Raw genomic sequence first — 19,356 nt, forward strand, 5'->3', positions numbered from 1 at the left:
TGGATGCCACGTGCTGGGGAGCAGCTGAGCTCAAGCGCCGCAATCGCTCATCCTGAGCCGTAAGCTGCAATCACCAAGGCCGCACCCTAGCTCCCGGGCTCCACAAGAGGAGCCGCTGTGATGAAAAGCCTGTGCGCTGCAACTAGAGGGCAGCCCCGCTCTCCACAGCTAGAGAAAGCCTGTGCAGCAATGAAGGCCCAGCGCGGCCAAAAGTAAATAACAACGTGTTAAAAAGGCAGCACACAAAGGGACAGGAAGACGGATGGAACCCCGGACATCCTGAGGAACCCCAGGGAAGAGGGAAGTCCCAGAACTCAGAAACAGCATCTCACCTCCAAGCAGGTGGAAAGGAAAAGTGTAACGATGGGAGGGAAATAGACACAGACCAGAAGTAAACGAGGCGCAAAGTGATTTAGACCCACGTTAATATCAGTAATTACATTGTTCTGGCTTAAAGGTAAAGACTGGATTTTTTTTTTTTTTCTTTTTTAATGGAAATAGAGTTGACATGCGTGATGAGAGTTTTGGGTGTACCGCATAGCAATCTGTGTATCATGAAACAATCACCAGGATAAGTGCAGTAACCACCTATCCCCATACAAAGTTATAACATTATTGACTGTGTTCTTTACTATGTATATTACATTCTTTGTGGCTTGTTTTATACCTGGAGGTTTGTACCTCTTAATCCCCTTCATCTATTTTGCCCCCATCTCCCATAGCTGGATTTTCTTTAAAAGCCCGAAGCATCTACATGAAATTTGGGGTAAGTGGCTGGGCTCTGTGGAGTGTGTGATGCAGGCTTTGGGCCCTTTGGGGTGAGTGTCAGAGGAAGGACAAGGCTGGGAGGGAGCCTGAGCTGAACCCTGGGCCTAATTCTCAGCACAGCCTGTGAGGTGGGGTCCATTACTCCCCCTCCTGCAGGTGAGCAGATGGGCTGAGAGGTGGAGGCACCGCTGCCCTGCCCCCAGCACGCCCGCGCCCCATCACATGGGAAGGGGCGCCGGCAGGATTCACACTCAGTTCTGTCCTCTGACTCCAGGGCCTCTGGCCCCAGCTCCAGTGGCAGTACCTCTGCACATGGCCATACCTGGCACAGAGCTGCCTCTCTTCCCCACCAGGCTCCCACGACAAGGGCCTGCACCGGAAAAAGGCTGCAGAGGAAGTCAGGGTCAGCGCCAGGAGTGCCCGCGACAGTGAGGGCACTCTTCATCTCGAGACTGACCCCCTCAGCTCCCGGGTCCCCTTGTTGGTTAGTCCAGGCCGTGTCCTGCTCTTTTGGGACCCCATGGACTGCAGCCCGCCAGGCTCCTCTGTCCATGGGGTTTCCCAGGCAAGAATACTGGAGTAGGTTGCCATTTCCTTCTCCAGGGGATCTTTCCCACTCAGGGATCCAACTTGCATCTCCTGCTTGGCAGGCAGATTCTTTACGGGTGAGCCACCCGGGAAGCCTGGGTCCCTCTGAATGAAGATGCTCGCGCACCCCCAGCAGTCTGCTGGACTGGCTCTGGGCAGACCTGTCACACCAGGGAACCTGTCCAGCCACTCACTGCCTGGTGGTCTGGGCTAGGACAGGGGCACTGGCCTTGCCTCCCCACAGTGGTGATAACCCACAGCAGGGGCCCTGTGGCACCAAGGGACCCCAGCACATATGGCCACCAAGAAAGGTGACCACCGACAGCTGGGAGTGGGGGTGCCTGAGGCAAGTCTCAGGTGCTTCTGAGATTCTTCCACAGCCGTGGCGATGCTCCACGCCTTGGCCTCCTGACGTGAAGGGGGGACACAGCACTGACCTGGGAGGTTGTATTGAGGCTGAATCACACACATCGGGCACATCCCTGGGCGTGAGTGGGCCCCAAGCCTTCCCTGGCCCCCTCTGTTACTACTCTGCCCTTTTCTCTCCAGAGCCTTGTGGGGTCCCCAGAACTATTAATAACTTTCCACATCAGCTCGATTCCTCCAGACTCCCCGCTCCAATCCTACACTCTACGGGGGCTGCCCAGAGCACAAGCCCCTACTGGTGCGGACCTGCAGTCACAGCCCAAACTTAACAAGAGTAAGCGCGATAGCCGCCATACCAAGTGCCAGGTGCCCTTCTGAACACTTTACACTTATACACCCTCACAACCTCCCAAAGAGGCAAGGCTGTTCTTACCCTTGAACAATGTGCCCAGAACACACAGCCTTATGGGGCCTTCAGTGGTGCGGGGCAGGGGCTGGGACTGGCCCTGCACTGGGGTGAGTCCTGACCACCAGGCTCCACACTCCCCACCCCTTTTCAGCACCTCTCAACTGGCCCAGCCCCGAGCCTTTTCCCTGAAACACCAGCCACCTGGAAGGCTCTTCCTCCACAGCCCTGTGCACCTGAGTCTTAGCGTCTCCGTGGCCGCCTTCACCTCTGCCCTCCCCTGACCTTTCGCAGTGCCGCACCGGCCCCCTTCCCCAGACTGTCACCAGAGGCCCTGGCTCTCGGTGGGCTCTGAGACTGCCAACGGGGCGAGGGTCCGAGTACCACCTCTTTCTAACCCGGTAGCCTCTGGCAGGCGCAGCTCTTACTCTCGAGGCCGCTGTGAGGATTACACAGGCTGGTTCCTGTGAAGCACGTCAGGAGACATTCAGAAGGCTCCCTCCTAGTTCACCTGCATCGTCCCCTCCACCAGGCTATACCCACACAAAAGCACAAGAGCAGGACCAGCAAGTGTTTTCTGTGAAACAGGAGGGTACACACCTTCAGCTCTGAGAGCCCTGTGGCCGCTGTAAGGAGCAGCCAGGCACAGACACAGCTGGGTTCCCACAAGCCTGCATCAATGGACGCTGAGGTTCGAACATCATATGCTTTTCACGTGCTACAAAATATTCTTTGGGGTTTTTTTCCAACCAATTAAAAATGTAAAGATCATTCTTAGCTCATCCGTCTTATAAAACCTGGTGCATGCTGGCTCCCATATAGCCCGAGTCGGCTGACCACCACTCGAGACCAGCCTCTCTTCCTGTTCCTCCGGCCTCCCCTGGCTTCAGAGCTCAGACTTCTCTCAGACTCGGGGCCAGCCAACTGCGGGCTCACAGTTTATGTGAGTAAAATGGATCGGACACCCAGAGCTTATGATTTCTTGGTCTGCTGATCAGTCCATTGATCCCCGCAGAGCTCAATGCCATGTCCCCCAAACAAGGTCATTCAAAGAACTCCAAGCCCCATACAAAGGAGCACCTACTGTGCCCAGAGCCAGACCTGCCTGCCCAGTTCTCTGGTCACCTTGTTTTCATTCATGTCTCCTCTGGGGGAAGGGGCGGGGCAGAGGAGGCAGGTCAGAGGGAAGAGGGTGGGCGGGGAGCCCGAGAAGTGGGGAGTGAGGCCAGCTCTGTCCCCGTCTGCCCCAGCTTTCCCCCTGGCTTCCCCAGAGGCTTGTGCTCACAGGCACCAGGATAAAGGGCCAGGTCTGGCAGTGAGCTCAGAGTTTCAGTTCTCTCCAGTATTCCTGCAGGAGCAAATTCCACAGTCCTGCCTTCTGTTAAGCTGGGTGGCCACGTCAGACTCACCCTAACGCTATCCCCAGGGCCCCGCCAATTCCCGCCAGTTTTCACATCCCAGCCAGCCACCCAGCACCTGGCAGCAGGCCTCCAGAACTGGCGTCTTCACACACCCCGCCTCTGCCCCGCTCTCCGTGGCCAAGGCCTGACTCTCCCGGGCCCTCCCGAGGTGCCTGCTGGACCCTGGGAGGTGGTCCTCACTGGAGAGGTTCAGGGGACAGGATGTCTGTCTGGATCTGCATCTCCCACTAAACTGTGTGAAAGGAAACGCCAAACATTCACCTAAGAGACGAATCCGTCCTGACCAAACAAGGCTCCTGGAGGATAAGGCCGCTGAAGGGAGCCACCACAGGAGAACCACGCACCTCTGCTGCAGGGAAGGCCTGCTGCCTGCATTCCGTCCAGCGCCCCACACGGGGGAGGCCACACGGGCAGGGGCCAGGCCTGCAGCGCTGAGGGCGGGCCTGCGGGACCGACCACACCTCCGTCCGGCTAGCACGTTCCTTCTCCTCTGCCTCTCTCCTCTCCCGGGTCGGAACCCGTGCCCTGAGCCTGCCCACCCCACCCCGGCCCCCATGATGCTGCTCCAGGCACGCTTCAGCCGGAATGGATGCCGCGTGGTTCTTCCAGAGGATTCCGGCCTCCGTCACTCTCGGCAGTCTTCACATGGCATTCTTGATTCTTGGAAGCCTTTGCTTCCGTTCACATCCATTTGAGTGAGTAATCTTTCAGGTTTCAGCTAAAAAACTGCCCGACGTCCACGCTGAGGACCACAGATTCCACGCGCGGCAGGGCCTGTTTACTTCTTTTTGAGCTTTTCTCTGGATGATGATAAACTATTTGCCTTTTCGTGTCATTTCCATCTCCTGTCTACCTGAGGAGCTCCGTTTTTTTAAAGAAAATAATTCTATCTATTTATTTATTTGGCTGTGCTGCATCTTCACTGCTGCCCGGGCTTTTCTCTAATTTCTGCGAGCGGCGGCTGCTCTCTAGTTGCTGTGAGTGGGCTTCTCATTGCAGCCACTTCTCTTGCGGCTCTAACAGCCGCAGCATGTGGGCTCAGCAGGTGGGGCTCCCGGGCTCTAGGGCACAGGTTCGGTAGTGGCGGTACACGGGCTTAGTTGCTCCGGAGCATGTGGGGTCACCCCAGACCAGGAATTGAACCTGTGTCTCCTGTATTGGCAGGTGGAGTCTTTATCACTTGAGCCACCAGAGAAGCCCGAGAGGAATGCTTATTCATCTTATTCAGCTCAGGTGGCCCCTTGCCTGTACGGCTTTCCCCGCCCTCTCCAGGAGGGAGGCAGCTTCACCCTCACATCACTGCTCTGCGCCATGCACCGTGCCAGGGGCCCCAAGTACCTCAACAGCCCCGTGGTTGAGGAATGCTGCTGCTGCTGCTCAGTCGCGTCAGTCGCGTCCGACTCTGTGCGACCCCACAGACAGCAGCCACCAGGCTCCCCCGTCCCTGGGACTCTCCAGGCAAGAACACTGGAGTGGGTTGCCATTTCCTTCTCCAATGCATGAAAGTGAAAAGTGAAAGGGAAGTTGCTCAGTTGTGTCCGACTCTTAGCGACCCCATGGACTGCAGCCCACCAAGCTCCTCCATCCATGGGATTTTCCAGGCAAAGTACTGGAGTGGGGTGCCATTGCCTTCTCCGGTGGTTGAGGAGTAGGTTCTGTTTAATCTCACAGAGGCCCAGAGAGGTCAAGTAATTGCCAATGTTCACACAGCTGCGTGGTGCCAGAGTCAAGACCCGAATCTTGAACTGTCTGACTGTGGATCCCAGGGCCCCATCCCTAAGTGCCATCTCCCTGTTCTGCATAATTTCTACTTTTACATCATCCTTTTATGGATCCATCTCCCCACACGGGGCCAGGCTTCGTTGCAGACGGGGTTCGTGCAAAGATAATTCATCTCTGTGTTCCCAACACCTAGAATAGTGCTTGGCACTCAGCGATGGCTGATTCATTTGACAGATGTTCTGAGAGGGCGACGTGCCAGGAAGGGCTGAACTGCTCTCACGGTGCTCGGCTGCACGGGGAGGACAGGACGTGGGACACGCACACACAAGGAAACGTCCGAACCTCCGGAGAGGATGTGACAGCAGAGGGGAGAGGGAGATAAAGGCTCTGCTGGTTTGCAGGAGGTCTGAGAAGGTGGTGGCCCTGCAGCAGGAGCCTGGAGCAGGCTTCGACTCAGAGATGTAGGGGTGGGGTGGGGGGAAACGGGGCGGGGACTCAGAAAAGGAAGGACCTGGGCAAACACACGCTTGACGCCCAAATAACAGCTGACAATCACAATGACAAATGCCTTCATATCACTGAGGGAGAAAAGGGCCATTTCTGACTGTGTAGGGGCTGCTGGGGAAAGTCAGCCAGCAATCAGACAGTGAAGAAGAGCTGGCTGGGGCAGACCATGCTCCATGGTCTGAACAAAGACATTTTCCTAAGAGGAATTCTACAGCCAGGTTTAAATAACAAGTCTTCCCTCCCTAATAGCTCCCTCATTCATTGAGCACACGGTTCTTCTGATTCTCATGACTGTGACTGGTGCAGTCTCACCCAGTACTCATTTCACAGATGAGAAAATCGAGGCTCGGGACTTCCCTGGAGGTCCTACAGCCAAGAGTCTGCCTTGCAGTGCAGGGAATTGGGTTTGATCCCAGGTCAGGAACTAAAATCCCACATGCCACGGGGCAACTAAGTCCAAGCACACTACTGAACCCTCTTGTTCTAGAGCCCGTGTGCCACAACTAGAGACTCCATGCCACAACCAGAGATTCTGCATGATGCGACAAAGATCCCGTGTGCCACAGTGAAGACCGGATGCAGCCAATTAATTAATTAGGGCTTCCCAGGTGGCTCAGTGGGTAAAGAATCGGCCTGCAATGCAGGAGATGCAGGCGACCTGGGTTCGATCCCTCGGTCAGGAAGATCCCCTGGAGGAGGGCGTGGCAACCCACTCCAGTACTCTTGCCTGGAGAATCTCATGGACAGAGGACCCTGGCAGGCTACAGTCCATGGGGTCGCAAAGATTCAGACACGACTGAAGCGACTGAGCACACACACAGCACCTGGGAAGCCCTAAATGTCATTCAGTTCAGTTCCATTCAGTTGCTCAGTCGTGTCCGACTCTTTGCCACCCCGTGAATCGCAGCACGCCAGGCCTCCCTGTCCATCACCAACTCCCGGAGTTCACTCAAACTCATGTCCATCGAGTGATGCCATGCAGCCATCTCATCCTCTGTCGTTCCCTTCTCCTCCTGCCCCCAATCCCTCCCAGCATCAGAGTCTTTTCCAATGAGTCAACTCTTCGCATCAGGTGGCCAAAGTACTGGAGTTTCAGCTTTAGCATCAGTCCTTCCAAAGAACACCCAGGACTGATCTCCTTCAGAATGGACTGGTTGGATCTCTTTGCAGTCCAAGGGACTCTCAAGAGTCTTCTCCAACACCACAGTTCAAAAGCATCAATTCTTCAGTGCTCAGCTTTCTTCACAGTCCAACTCTCACATCCATACATGACCACTGGAAAACCCATAGCCTTGACTAGATGGACCTTTGTTGGCAAAGTAATGTCTCTGCTTTTGAATATGCTATCTAGGTTGGTCATAACTTGCCTTCCAAGGAGTAAGTGTCTTTTAATTTCATGGCTGCAGTCACCATCTGCAGTGATTTTGGAGCCCCCAAAAACAAAGTCTGCCACTGTTTCCACTGTTTTCCCATCTATTTCCCATGAAGTGATGGGACCAGATGCCATGATCTTCGTTTTCTGAATGTTGAGCTTTAAGCCAACTTTTTCACTCTCCTGTTTCACTGTCATCAAGAGGCTTTTTAGGCTTTTTTTTTCCTCTTCACTTTCTGCCATAAGGGCGATGTGTCATCTGCATATCTGAGGTTATTGATATTTCTCCTGGCAATCTTGATTCCAGCTGGTGCTTCTTCCAGCCCAGCGTTTCTCATGATGAAATGTCATTAGCCATTATTATTATTCCTTTGAGGAGCCAATTCTCTGAAATGTCTACTGTAACTTGAAGAGGACCCCTTCACTTGCAGAACTGGTGAATCTTTCCTCAGACCTGCTGTTCTACAGCCCCCGCCCAACCCCCATCTCAGTGAAGGGCAGCCTGTTCTCCCAGGCCAGGCCCTGGAGGCAGCCCGCACGCCCTGCTGGCTGTACCTGCAGCCCCATCTGCAAGTCGAGTGTTCCTTGGCTCCTGCTGCTGCCCAGCCCGGCCACCTCGTCTCTCCACCCCGTCATCCGGCTGGTCCCCTGCCCACACAGCCCTCCCTACCAGCAGTCTCTGCAGCCAGGGTGTCTTTTCAAACGTCAGTGGGCTCATGTTAGTGGGGGTTCCAAACACTCTGATGGGCTTTTCATCTCACTCAAAGCAAATCCAAATCCCTCTGTGAGGTGTGCAAGGCCCCTCAGGACCCGGTCTCCTGTTCCCTCTCTGACCCTCCCACCCTCACCCGGCTCTGGCCACACAGGATGTTCCTCTCACAAGCTAGCACGCTCCTACACTCCTACCTTGGGGCCTTTGCACTCGCTGTGCCCTGTCTGGAATAATGTTTTTCTTTTTTGAAGCTGTTCATCTACATTTTATTTCTTTATTTCAGCCGTGTGGCATGCAGGATCTTAATTCCCCAGGGATCGAGCCTTCACCCCCTGTAGTGGAAGCTCAGAGTCGTAAATCACTGGACCACCCACGGAGTCCCGGGAATATTCTTTCTCCAGGCACTCACAGGGCAGAGCCGTTCTCTCTAACCACCTAATATAACACAACACATCCTCCCCTCTCTGTTTCCCCAGGTTCTTCTTAAACCTTAGCACACAGCACACCTGATGTGTTAGTATTATATACTTACACTTTGTAAGTGCACGGTCTCCTTTCCCCCATAAGACAGCAGGTCACGGGCCACTGTTCCTTCCCCATCACCCTGCACAGAAATTAACTCCTTCCAGACATTTCATTGTAGGGACTGTCTCACAGTTACACCTGCCCAAGTCCAATGGCAATGTTCATGCCCTGGGGTTCTTCTGGATTGGGTTCCCTTCCTTATGTATTGGGGAAACTCTACACCCTGAAAGAGAACAAAAGCCCATTTTCCATGTTCAGCTCAGGGTGGAATTATCCTGGCTCTTAGGCTTAGGAGCTGGAGGGAAGGAGAGGGGCCCTGCCCTCAGGCTTGGACCACCTCCCACCCTCTTCCTGACGCCTGAGGCTGGCTGGAGTCTGGTGAGATGCGTCCTGCCACAGCCCATTTCCGGGGAAGTCGTGTTTTGGAAAAGAGAAATATGTGCAGATAACCAAGAAATGTGATCAAAGGAGTGGGGAGGTGTGGAAAATTTATTATAATTATGGAGGGTGGAGGGAGGGCCCCTCCATGCAGAAACATGCACCCAGAGCTCTGCAGAGTTGCCACTCGTCCAAAGAGCTGGGAACTGGGGGGATGCTCCTGCCTACATTCACCACCCTCCTGGCCTCGACCTCCATGGAGGCCAAGGTAGAATTTTGCAGCCCCCTGCCTGCCCAGTGACTATGTCTGACCCCGGGCTGCTGTGTCTTAAGGGCGGGAGAAGCCCAACTCTATTATCAGTACTGGCCTGATACCCACACCCTGATGACCTGCTCATTCACGGGCCCACGTGGCCTTCCAGGGCTGAGGCCCCAGCTCCACTCTCCTGACCGAGGTGGGCAGTGGGCCACCTTCCCTGTCCCTTCCCCGGAAAGCCGCCCTTCCCAGAGCTGTTTTCCATGAGCTGCTCTCCTCCTCAGACCTGCCTGGACTGGCCTGGCCACCTCAGGACAGTGTTCAACTTTCCCTTTGGCAGAGCTGGCTCTGGCATCAACCTGTCGCAGCTGTACGGGAGCGGCCAGCAGGGGGAGCCAGGAAAAAGCTGGATTCTGCAGCTGGACAGAAGGGGTAGTGAGGCTCAGGTGACTTCCTCCTCATTTAGACACACAGAACCAGGTGCACAGCTGAGGGTGAGGTTGGGGTGAGGGGAAGGCCAAATGGAATTCATCCAGTCAGGCAACAACAACTCGGTATTAAGCCCCTTCTCTGAGCCAGCCTAGACCCTCGTGAAGAGTAACCCCCAGCCCCTACCGTCAGGAGAGATGAGCCGGTAGAGCTCACGAGCGGAGGTCTAGCGCCGGGATCACAGGGAAGACACAGGATGGGCTCCCGGGACTCTGACTGTTGAGGCCAGAAAATTCCTGTGCTTCTGCCAATACCAAAAACACTGCCAGAGAGAGAACGCTGGGCTCAATAAAGCTGCTAAGAGCAAGCTAAATGACAGCTCACATTCCCGCACCTGAGGGAGACAGCTTCAAGAACAAGTAGAAACTGAAAACTTGATCAATATACTAATTTTCTTTCAAATAATGCAGTGGGGAGAGGGAGTGGTGGGGGGAGGGGAGGAACAGGACTGGCCTTGTGTTGACAGCGCCATAAGCTGGGTGACACGTACCTGCTAACTCGTTAGTCTCTCTGCTTTTGTATCTGTTTGAAAATTCCCACAGGGGAAGTTTATGTATGTCAACCAGCTGGTGGATGACTGCTACAGCCAAATTTCACAGGAGACACCCTGTTTATTATGGGAGAAAACTGGGCATCTCTGCTCACCCCAAATCTGCATGAGCTCAGGACAGACACCCGGAAGCTGTGGACGTGGTCGGCTATCCCTCCTCCCTCAGGTCTGCTCCAGGAGCCACGAGCCTGATCCTTTAAAGAACAGCAGAGCATGTGCACGTCCTTTCTCTGGGGTCCCTCGCCTGGTTATTCGCTAGAGCGGGAAGAAGGAACTTCAGACCTCCCTCGGGGAAACGACTGAGATGTAAATTCTGTCTTCAGTGGCCCAGTAGGAAAGCTGAGTTTGGCGAGGATGACAGGAGACTCCACGGGCATGAGGGGTGAATTCTGCTCCCGGGACACATGCGGGCGTTGTACAAGCTGAACAAGCCGCGTCATCCAGGAGCACCTCCTGTCTAAGGATGGGGACACGTTATATACACACACAGCACTTGTAGGGGCTTGTTTTGGCAATAGGAGAGAAGTTCAAAAGATAAGTTTTTTCCCCCATGTGTTTCCTCATATGGCTTCTCCAAGATAGTAATTTACAAAAAAGCATACAGCAGATTGTAAGGCTGGTGCCACTCCTGACCTCTGGAGAGCTCTGGTTCCACTAAGAGGTTTCTGGACTTCCCTGATGGTACCGTGGATAAGAATCCACCCGCTGGGTGCCGGGGATATGGGTCCGATCCCTAGACAGGGAAGATTCCACGTGCTGCGGAGCAACAAAGCCCGTGCATGCAGCTACCGTGCCTGCGTGCTCTAGAGTCCGTGCTCTACAATAGGAGAAGCCACCGCAACGAGAAGCCTGCGGACCACAGTGAGGAGCGGCCCTCCAGCTCTGCAACTAGAGAAAGCCCATGTGCAGCAACGTAGACCCAGTACAACCAAAAATACACAAAAAATTAAATGGTTAAACAAGAAAGACAGAGGCTTTCTTAGCAGTCCTTTACCCCAGAAATTCAATTCACAACTGGCAGGAGGTACTAGGTCTGGGCTGAGGCAGGCGGGAGTGGTCCGAGTTTCTGTGAGGATGAACTGAAAAATACAGCCAGCATTCTCTGACGTCTGAGGGTGGGACCTGAGACCTAGTGAGTCTGGCTCCAGAAAAGACAGTGCAAACAAGGCTATCTAAATAGTAAATACCAACTCAGAAAGCAGGATGACAAAAGAGGTTGATAAATCCAAGCACAGCACAGTAGGGCAAAAAAAAAAAAAGACACTGCATAATTATTTTAATGGGAAGGGTGTGCGTTTGTGCTCAGTTGCTCAGATATGTCTGACCCTGTGATCCTATGGACTGCAGGCCACCAGGCTCCTCTGTCCATGGGATTTTCCAGGCTAGAATACTGGAATGGGTTGCCATTTCTTACTCCAGGGCATCTTCCCAACCCAGAGATTGAACCAGAGTCTCCTGCATCTCTTGCATTGGCAGGCAGAATCTTTACCATTGAGCCAATGGGTAAATGGTGCTGGAACAGCTAAACAAACACATGTAAAATATAACACTCAAAGCTCAAACAACCAAAGGAAAAAAGAGACCAATTAGACTTCCTCAAAATTGAAAAACTTCTGTGCATCAAAGGACTCGCAGGGACTTCCTTGGTGGCCACAAAACGGAGAGGAAACCAAGTATTCTCTACCCCATTTCTAGATCATGTGGATTTTCATAACCATCAGCATAGCTGCTGATCTGGGATGGTGGCAGTAACAACAGTCATATCAATGGTCATAGCTCTCCATGCATGTGAGCCGCTCTTCTAAACGCTTTACGCGTGTTAGCACTGCCGTGTTGACTGGGGCAGCTTTTACTCTCACAGCCAAGGGAGCACAAAGTCAGAGCAGCAAGCGGTGAGACAGTTGACGGCAGAGCCACCCGAGGGGCGGGGAGCTTCTTCATGAATCTGACGGCTCTTGAAGGCGACAAAAGGCCCCTCGGCGCTGGGAGGGACAAGGTCCTATAAAGTGGAAGTGCCCCTCCAACACCTGGGCGGCGACAGCCTGGCTGCAACTGGGCGGAATTTCTATTTCTAATATCAGGACAATAAGGAAGCGGCTGCCAATACTGCATAAAGCTCGAGAACGCTAGGTGGCGATGGCTGCGTTCCAGCTGAGCCATTAAGGTAAACGTAGAAGAAAGTTCCAGGTAGAAATGCCAATGGGAACTCACAGGACACACTGAGAGCCTGAAGCTGATACGTGACCTCCTGTCACTGAAATCAGGGTCTTGCCAAGCTGGGGCCAAACTGCGTCCACTTATGACTCCCCTGTGACATGCTCGGTTCTGTTATCTGGGCTTCGCGGTAATAAGACGTTCATTTCCCTCATCCTTGCACCTCCTCCAGCCACAGTCACTCTTTGATCCTGTTTGGAATTTTTTTTTTTCTTCTCTCTTCATTTTACTGTAACAGAGTCTGGAGATTATATATTACAATGTTTATTAATTTTAGTTTATTAATATAGTTTATTTCTTAAACTATATATATATATATATATTTGGGGGAAGGGCTGCTCCGGGTCTTACCTGAGGCACATGGGGTGTTAACTGTAAGCAGGTGGGATCTTTAGCTGTGGCATAAGAACTCTTAGTTGTGGCATGCGGGATCTAGCTCCCTGACCCGGGACTGAGCCCAGGCCCCCTGCATCGGGAGTGTGGGGTCTTTGAGCCACTGGACCACCAGGGAAGTCCCTAAAGAATATCTCTGAAGAGGAGATGGGAGGAAGCTAAGTGTGGGAAAAGGTGGGTGAAGAGAACGATGTACGTGACAGTGCAGAGCAGGAGCGGGAGAAGGGGAGAGTGACGTGGGAAAGGAGACTCAGCCCAGACACAGCTGCTACTGAGGGAATCAACAGGATTCAGTGGAGGAGAATTTCAGGATTCAAAAGGTGGTACAGAGATATTTTCCCAGCTACATGCTAATTCCTGCATCCAGGACAGATTTAACAGATAAACACCCAGTTTACACACTGTTCACGTGAATATAAACGCTATTAATAACTACAGCCATGTAGGACAAATTAAAATAATTCACGGCAAACACCACGATCATCTAGGCACACCTGAAATGATACGGATGAGCGTTTTTACATTTTGAAGACACAGCCAAGGTTCCGGCAAAAGTGCTGCCTCCCTAAAGTCAGCCGGCAGAGTCCATCATGTCATGTGACTGCCCACACCAGACCTAGCAACTGGCCAAGGGCAATGACTCCAGCTCCAAACCCAAGTTGTTCCTTTCCTGCTTCCTCTTCCTGACAGTCTACAGCTCCTGGACTCCACACTTCTGACCTCCCCAATTTATGGCAAAAAATTTTTTTTTACTCTATTTGGCTGCACCGGGGGCCCTAGTTGCAGCATGTGAACTCTTAGGTGCAGTGCGTCGGGAGCATGAGGTCTCAGCCTCTGGACTGCCAGGGAAGTCTCACTGACATGTTCTTTTCAGCTCTTCCTTGACGCTCCTGGCAGCATTTGGCAATGCTGACCCCACCCTCCTTCCCGAAACAGCTTCTCTAACTTTAGACACTCTCCTGGCTGCCAGCCACACACCTTTGGCCACATTTTCTAAGCCTTTCCGCAGCCTGCTCTTCCTCTCGATCCTGGTTTCAGCGAGTGGCACCACCACCACCTCCGCAGACTCTGTAGGTCCCCCGGCTTGCTCCCGACACCCCCTCAGCCAGAGTCTTGCTCATGTGCTACATTTCCTCAGCCACACTGCCTATGTCTGTGAGACTATGAGTCGGACAGGTGTGTTTTGGGTGTTTTAATCCTCCCAACAAGCCTCTGAGGTAAATTTTATTACCATTTTCCATTTCCAGATTAGGAAACAGAAACACAGGGGCCTTAAGCAACCTGCCTGAGGTCACACAGCTATTAGGTGGTAGTTCAGCTCAGTCGCTCAGTCCTGTCTGACTCTTTGCCACTCCAGGGACTGAAGCATGCCAGGCCTCCCTGTCCACCACTACTCTCAGAGCTTGCTCAAACTCCTGTCCATCGTGGAGAGCAGCATTCACACCCAGGTGGCCTCAGCCCCAGGACAGGCCCACTGTTCTCTCACCTGGGCCACTGCAACGGCCTCCTCTAGGCCTTTCAGCTCTGTCTCAGTTCAGTTCAGTTCCAGTCGCTCAGTCGTGTCCAACTCTTTGTGACCCCATGAATCACAGCACGCCAGGCCTCCCTGTCCATCAACAACTCCTGGAGTTCACTCAGACTCACGTCCATTGAGTCAGTGATACCATTCAGCCATCTCATCCTCTGTCGTCCCCTTCTCCTCCTGCCCCCAAACCCTCCCAGCATCAGAGTCTTTTCCAATGAGTCAACTCTTTGCATGAGGTGGCCAAAGTACTGGAGTTTCAGCTTTAGCATCATTCCTTCCAAAGAAATCCCAGGGCTGATCTCCTTCAGAATGGACTGGTTGGATCTCCTTGCAGTCCAAGGGACTCTCAAGAGTCTTCTCCAACACCACAGTTCAAAAGCATCAATTCTTCGGCACTCAGCCTTCTTCACAGTCCAACTTTCACATCCATACATGACCACAGGAAAAACCATAGCCTTGACTAGACGGACCTTTGTTGGCAAAGTAATGTCTCTGCTTTTGAATATGCTATCTAGGTTGGTCATAACTTTCCTTCCAAGGAGTAAGCATCTTTTAATTTCATGGCTGCAGTCACCATCTGCAGCTCTGCCTTGGCTTCCTCTAATTCTGCATGCTGCGGCCCAAGTCAGCTAACTAAAACACAAGTCTGACTCTATATTGGATCTGCCTCATCTTCAGGATAACGCCCACATTCGGGAACCTCCATAACCTGGTGTTTCCCTCTTCGACTTCACTTGTTGGCTTCTCAGCCTCACTTTAATTACCTCCCTGAAGGCTCCAGCAGCCATGGCGACAGCCCCCTACCAGGCTTCTGTACATCCTCCAACCTGCCAAGAAAGTGGATCTTTCCCTTTCAGATTTTACTTTTTCTGATAAGCCTTTTCTGACCTCTTAAAACTAGACCACTTGCCTCTCCTGTGAGTCCCAGTAGCAGAAATCTTTAGTATTGACATCTCTGTGTGTGTGTTTTTTAAAAAAAAAAACACATTTATTTGGCTTCTCTGGGTCTTAGTCGCAGCACATAGGATCTTCAATCTTCTTTGTAGCACGAGGGATCTTCAATTGTGGCATGCAGACTCCCTGGTTGAGGCATGTGGGATCTAGTTCCCTGACGAGGATCAAACCCAGGCCCCCTGCATTGGACGCATGGACTTTGTCACTGGAGTATCAGGGGAGTCCCTCTCCACACTGCTCTGCCTGTCCACTGACGCCTGACCTATCACAAGGTTGTGAACTTCTCTAGGACAAGGACCTGGTAGGGTCCCTGTTGCATCCTCAGCGCTCAGCTTAGTGCCCGCCTGTGAACAGCATTGAATAAATAATCACTGAACTGATAAACCTTTATCATCTGTGTCAGACTTTGTGGTTGTTGCTGTTAGTCTCAAAGACGTGTCTGATTCTTTGTAACCCCATGGACTGCAGCACACCAGGCTCCTCTGTCCTCCACTGTCTCCTGGAGTTTGCTCAAGCTCATGTCCGCTGAGTCGGTGATGCCATCCAACCATCTCATCCTCGGTTGCCTCCTTTTCCTCCTGCCATGCCCTTCAACACCTACTTATAAATGCCCCATCTTGTTTTTATTTTCAAACGTGTTAGTCTGATCTTTATAACCAGATTGTAATTTTCTGAAAAACAGCAAATGTACTCAGTATTTCTAAGTTGAGGTTAGTGACACAAAAATGGACACATTTATTAAAAACTGACAATTAATTATTCAAGGCTTCATGAATGTCAACAATTCAGTGATGCAGGCACTGTTTTTCTCTCTCTCTCCCATATAAGGAAACTGAGTCAGGGAGTTTAGTAGCTTCCCTACTGGTAGCTAGTGATAGAGCTGGGACTTGAATCCTGACATTTGTGTTTGTATTCTCAACCCCTACAGTGAGAGGCTAAGGATACGTGGGATTACCTATGCTAAGTAATTTGTTTTTTAGTCGCTCAGTTGTGTCCAACTCTTTGCAACCCAATAGTCATTGAGGCTCCTCTGTCCATGGGATTTTCCAGGCAAGAATACTGGAGTGAGTTGCCATTTCCTACTGGAGGGGATCTTCCCAACCCAAGGACTGAACCCCCATCTCCTGCATTGGCCAGGTGGGTTCTTTACCAAGGGAAGCCCTTGGATGTTTTATTGCTTACCCTTAAAAAATTACTACTCTCTGTGGGCTTATTAGACTCTTTCCTTCACATACTTTGCTTTTCCCTTTTGTTTCAAATGTTTGTTGAACACTTCGTCATGTACCAAAATGTACATAACCTAACTCACTGAAGGCCAAACTTTAGAAACACCACTGGAGTTTAGCTCTTTTGACTGGACTATTATTTCCTAACAAGCTTCATAAAATCACCCCCTGCTCAGTTTGTGATTGTACACCCAAACACCTCTCAGCAAAATCTCAGTGGTCGCTTTTTTCCTTTCTGGCCATGCTGTGATGCATACAGGATCTTAGTTCCCCAACCAGGGATCAATACCAAACCCATGTCCCCTGTAGCAGACTCCTGGCGTCTTAACCACTGGGTCTCCAGGGAAGTACTTACGGCCCCTTGACAGCACATCATATGGAGAGAATATCTGGAGTCAACTCATCAGATCTCATCACAGACTTTTTTAAAACCAACATCTTGGCCCTTTCACTGACAAAAAGCATTCTTAAGCCTTTTAACAGATGAAGGCTTTCTTAGAGCTAAGTTCAAAGCAAACTGCCCATCCTTCTTGGGAAATGCTCTAGAGGCTCCCTTATGAGGTAATTCAATAGGCTTGTCTCTCTGGATTCAGTTCAGTTCAGTTCAGTTGCTCAGTCATGTCCGACTCTTTGCAACCCCATGAACTGCAGCACGCCAGGCCTCCCTGTCCATCATCAACTCCTGGAGTTCACTCAAACCCATGTCCATAGAGTCGGTGATGCCATCCAGCCATCTCATCCTCTGTGGTCCCCTTCTCCTCCTGCCCCCAATCCTTCCCAGGTTTAGGGTCTTTTCCAATGAGTCAACTCTTCGCATCAGGTGGCCAAAGTATTGGAGTTTCAGCTTCAACATCAGTCCTTCCAATGAGCACCCAGGACTGATCTCCTTCAAAATGGACTGGTTGGATCTCCTTGCAGTCCAGGGGACTCTGAAGAGTCTTCTCCAACACCACAATTCAAAAGCATCAATTCTTCAGGGCTCAGCTTTCTTCACAGTCCAACTCTCACATCCATACATGACCACAGGAAAAACCATAGCCTTGACTAGACGGACCTTTGTTGGCAAAGTAATGTCTCTGCTCTTCAATATGCTATCTAGGTTGGTCATAACTTTCCTTCCAAGGAGTAAACGTCTTTTAATTTCATGGCTGCAATCACCATCTACAGTGATTTTGGAGCCCCAAAAAATAAAGTCTGCCACTGTTTCCACTGTTTCCCCATCTATTTCCCATGAAGTGATGGGACCAGATGCCATGATCTTTGTTTTCTGAATGTTGAGCTTTAAGCCAACTTTTTCACTCTCCTCTTTCACCTTCATCAAGAGGTTTTTTAGTTCCTTTCTGGATTAGCAATGATTTAACATGAAACCAATAGTTAAACATCCCTGGAATAGTTAGTAAAACAGGAGTATTATATTTCACAATGTTATCTTCAGGAAATAAACAATCCAAAGTAACTATTTTGGGTAGCATTGTATCACATTATTATTGCAGTAATATTTCCAGAAGAAATCTGAAGTTTAGAATAACTATAGGTCACAAAAAATGACCAATATTGCACCAATACATGAAACAAAATTCAAATTTGGATCCTAAGGAAAAAAACAAGACATCATCAGTGATGACGACAGGCACATCTCTGAACTCAATCTGATTTCCCCGAGGAAGGGAGGCACTGAGCCTATTATAATAGAGTGTGCCTTTGAAGGACTGAGACATGAGTCCCTCAGTCTCAAAAAAATCAAATCACCCTGATAAACGCCTTAGTTACCAGGGAGAAAAAGCAGAGATGACTAAGCTGAAAGAAATCTCTTCTGGCCTGTTCTTTATCTCTTTCAGGCAGCACTTTTCCAGCTAAGTTGCACAGCACAAAACATGGTTTTGCCGTATATCAAAGTGTGTAAGTTAGGGTAGACAGCAGTGTTTTAAAAGGAGAAATTAGATGGTAAGAGCAACAGGTAAAGCAGCTTTGGGCTCCTGAGGAGGAAGTCCTGGCACTCCTATACGGGCACAGTGGATAATCTGAAAATGGTACGAGTGCCGGGCTGAGCACAGCTGTCTCTACTGTAATCAGGAGGAAAAGTATTATGATCCAGCGGAAGCAGCCCTTCAGAGTCTAAGGAGGAGCATTTCATCAGACAATAACTGAGTGCTCACTGCTTACAAAGGCAACAGATTAGATGCTGAGGGATCAATCCACAAGAATCTCCTGCTACTCTGAAATCAGAACTGCATCCTCATTTTCCCAAGCTGATATAGTTTATGTAATGAAATAAAATATGTATCATACGTCTCTCGCAGTGGTGTAAGAGTACTTAGGACTCACAAGGAAAACTGCACAGAGAACTTCCCCTTCAGCCTTTTCCCTGTAAAAATATCCTCCTTGAAAACAGTGTAAGCTTTCTTTAGCAAGTGAGGTACCACCTCCTTACTCTCCCCCTCTTATCCAGTTTCACTTTTTTTCATAACACTTAAGACCACCTGACATTTTTATAGATTTGTCATTTCTCTTTTTAACCTAGAATATAAGCTCCATGAAGGCAGATATTTCAAATACTTTGTTCACAGATTTCTTCTCAGTATTTCAGTATACAGAACCTTATCTAACATGTACTTATAGGAGGTTCTTAAAATTTTTGTAAAATTAAAAGTGTTTTAAAAAGACCCCTGAATATGTTAGAATTATTAAAGTATAAAAATTTGGCATATCAGTGTATTTATGTCTGTTATTCCCAGTCCAAGTCAGGAGTCAGAGGACCAGAAGCTTGTGTAGATGGGAGAGCAATTGCACAAACAAAGCAATGTGTCTTATTTGATGGGTGGACGGAACCCAGTGTCACCGAACTTCTACAGAGTCAACTCAATTCATCTCTCTGCCCTTTCCACGTCTGAATCTGAGTGAATTCAGATTCACTTCACATTAGTTGGCTTAACATTAGCTTTCTTCCTTGAGAAAACTTCTGAAACTTACGTAGTAAAAGTTTT

At 50.7% G+C, this 19,356-nt stretch overlaps 1 long non-coding RNA gene across 1 annotated transcript in view; it reads right to left on the reverse strand.

Annotated features, from left to right (window-relative positions):
* LOC138991462 (uncharacterized) overlaps positions 1–19,356 on the reverse strand; it is a 41,843-nt gene that overhangs the window by 10,368 nt on the left and 12,119 nt on the right. The gene's annotated exons all lie outside the window — the stretch shown is intronic.

Source organism: Bos mutus, chromosome 17 (assembly GCF_027580195.1).
Source record: "Bos mutus isolate GX-2022 chromosome 17, NWIPB_WYAK_1.1, whole genome shotgun sequence".
Lineage (NCBI taxonomy): Eukaryota > Metazoa > Chordata > Mammalia > Artiodactyla > Bovidae > Bos > Bos mutus.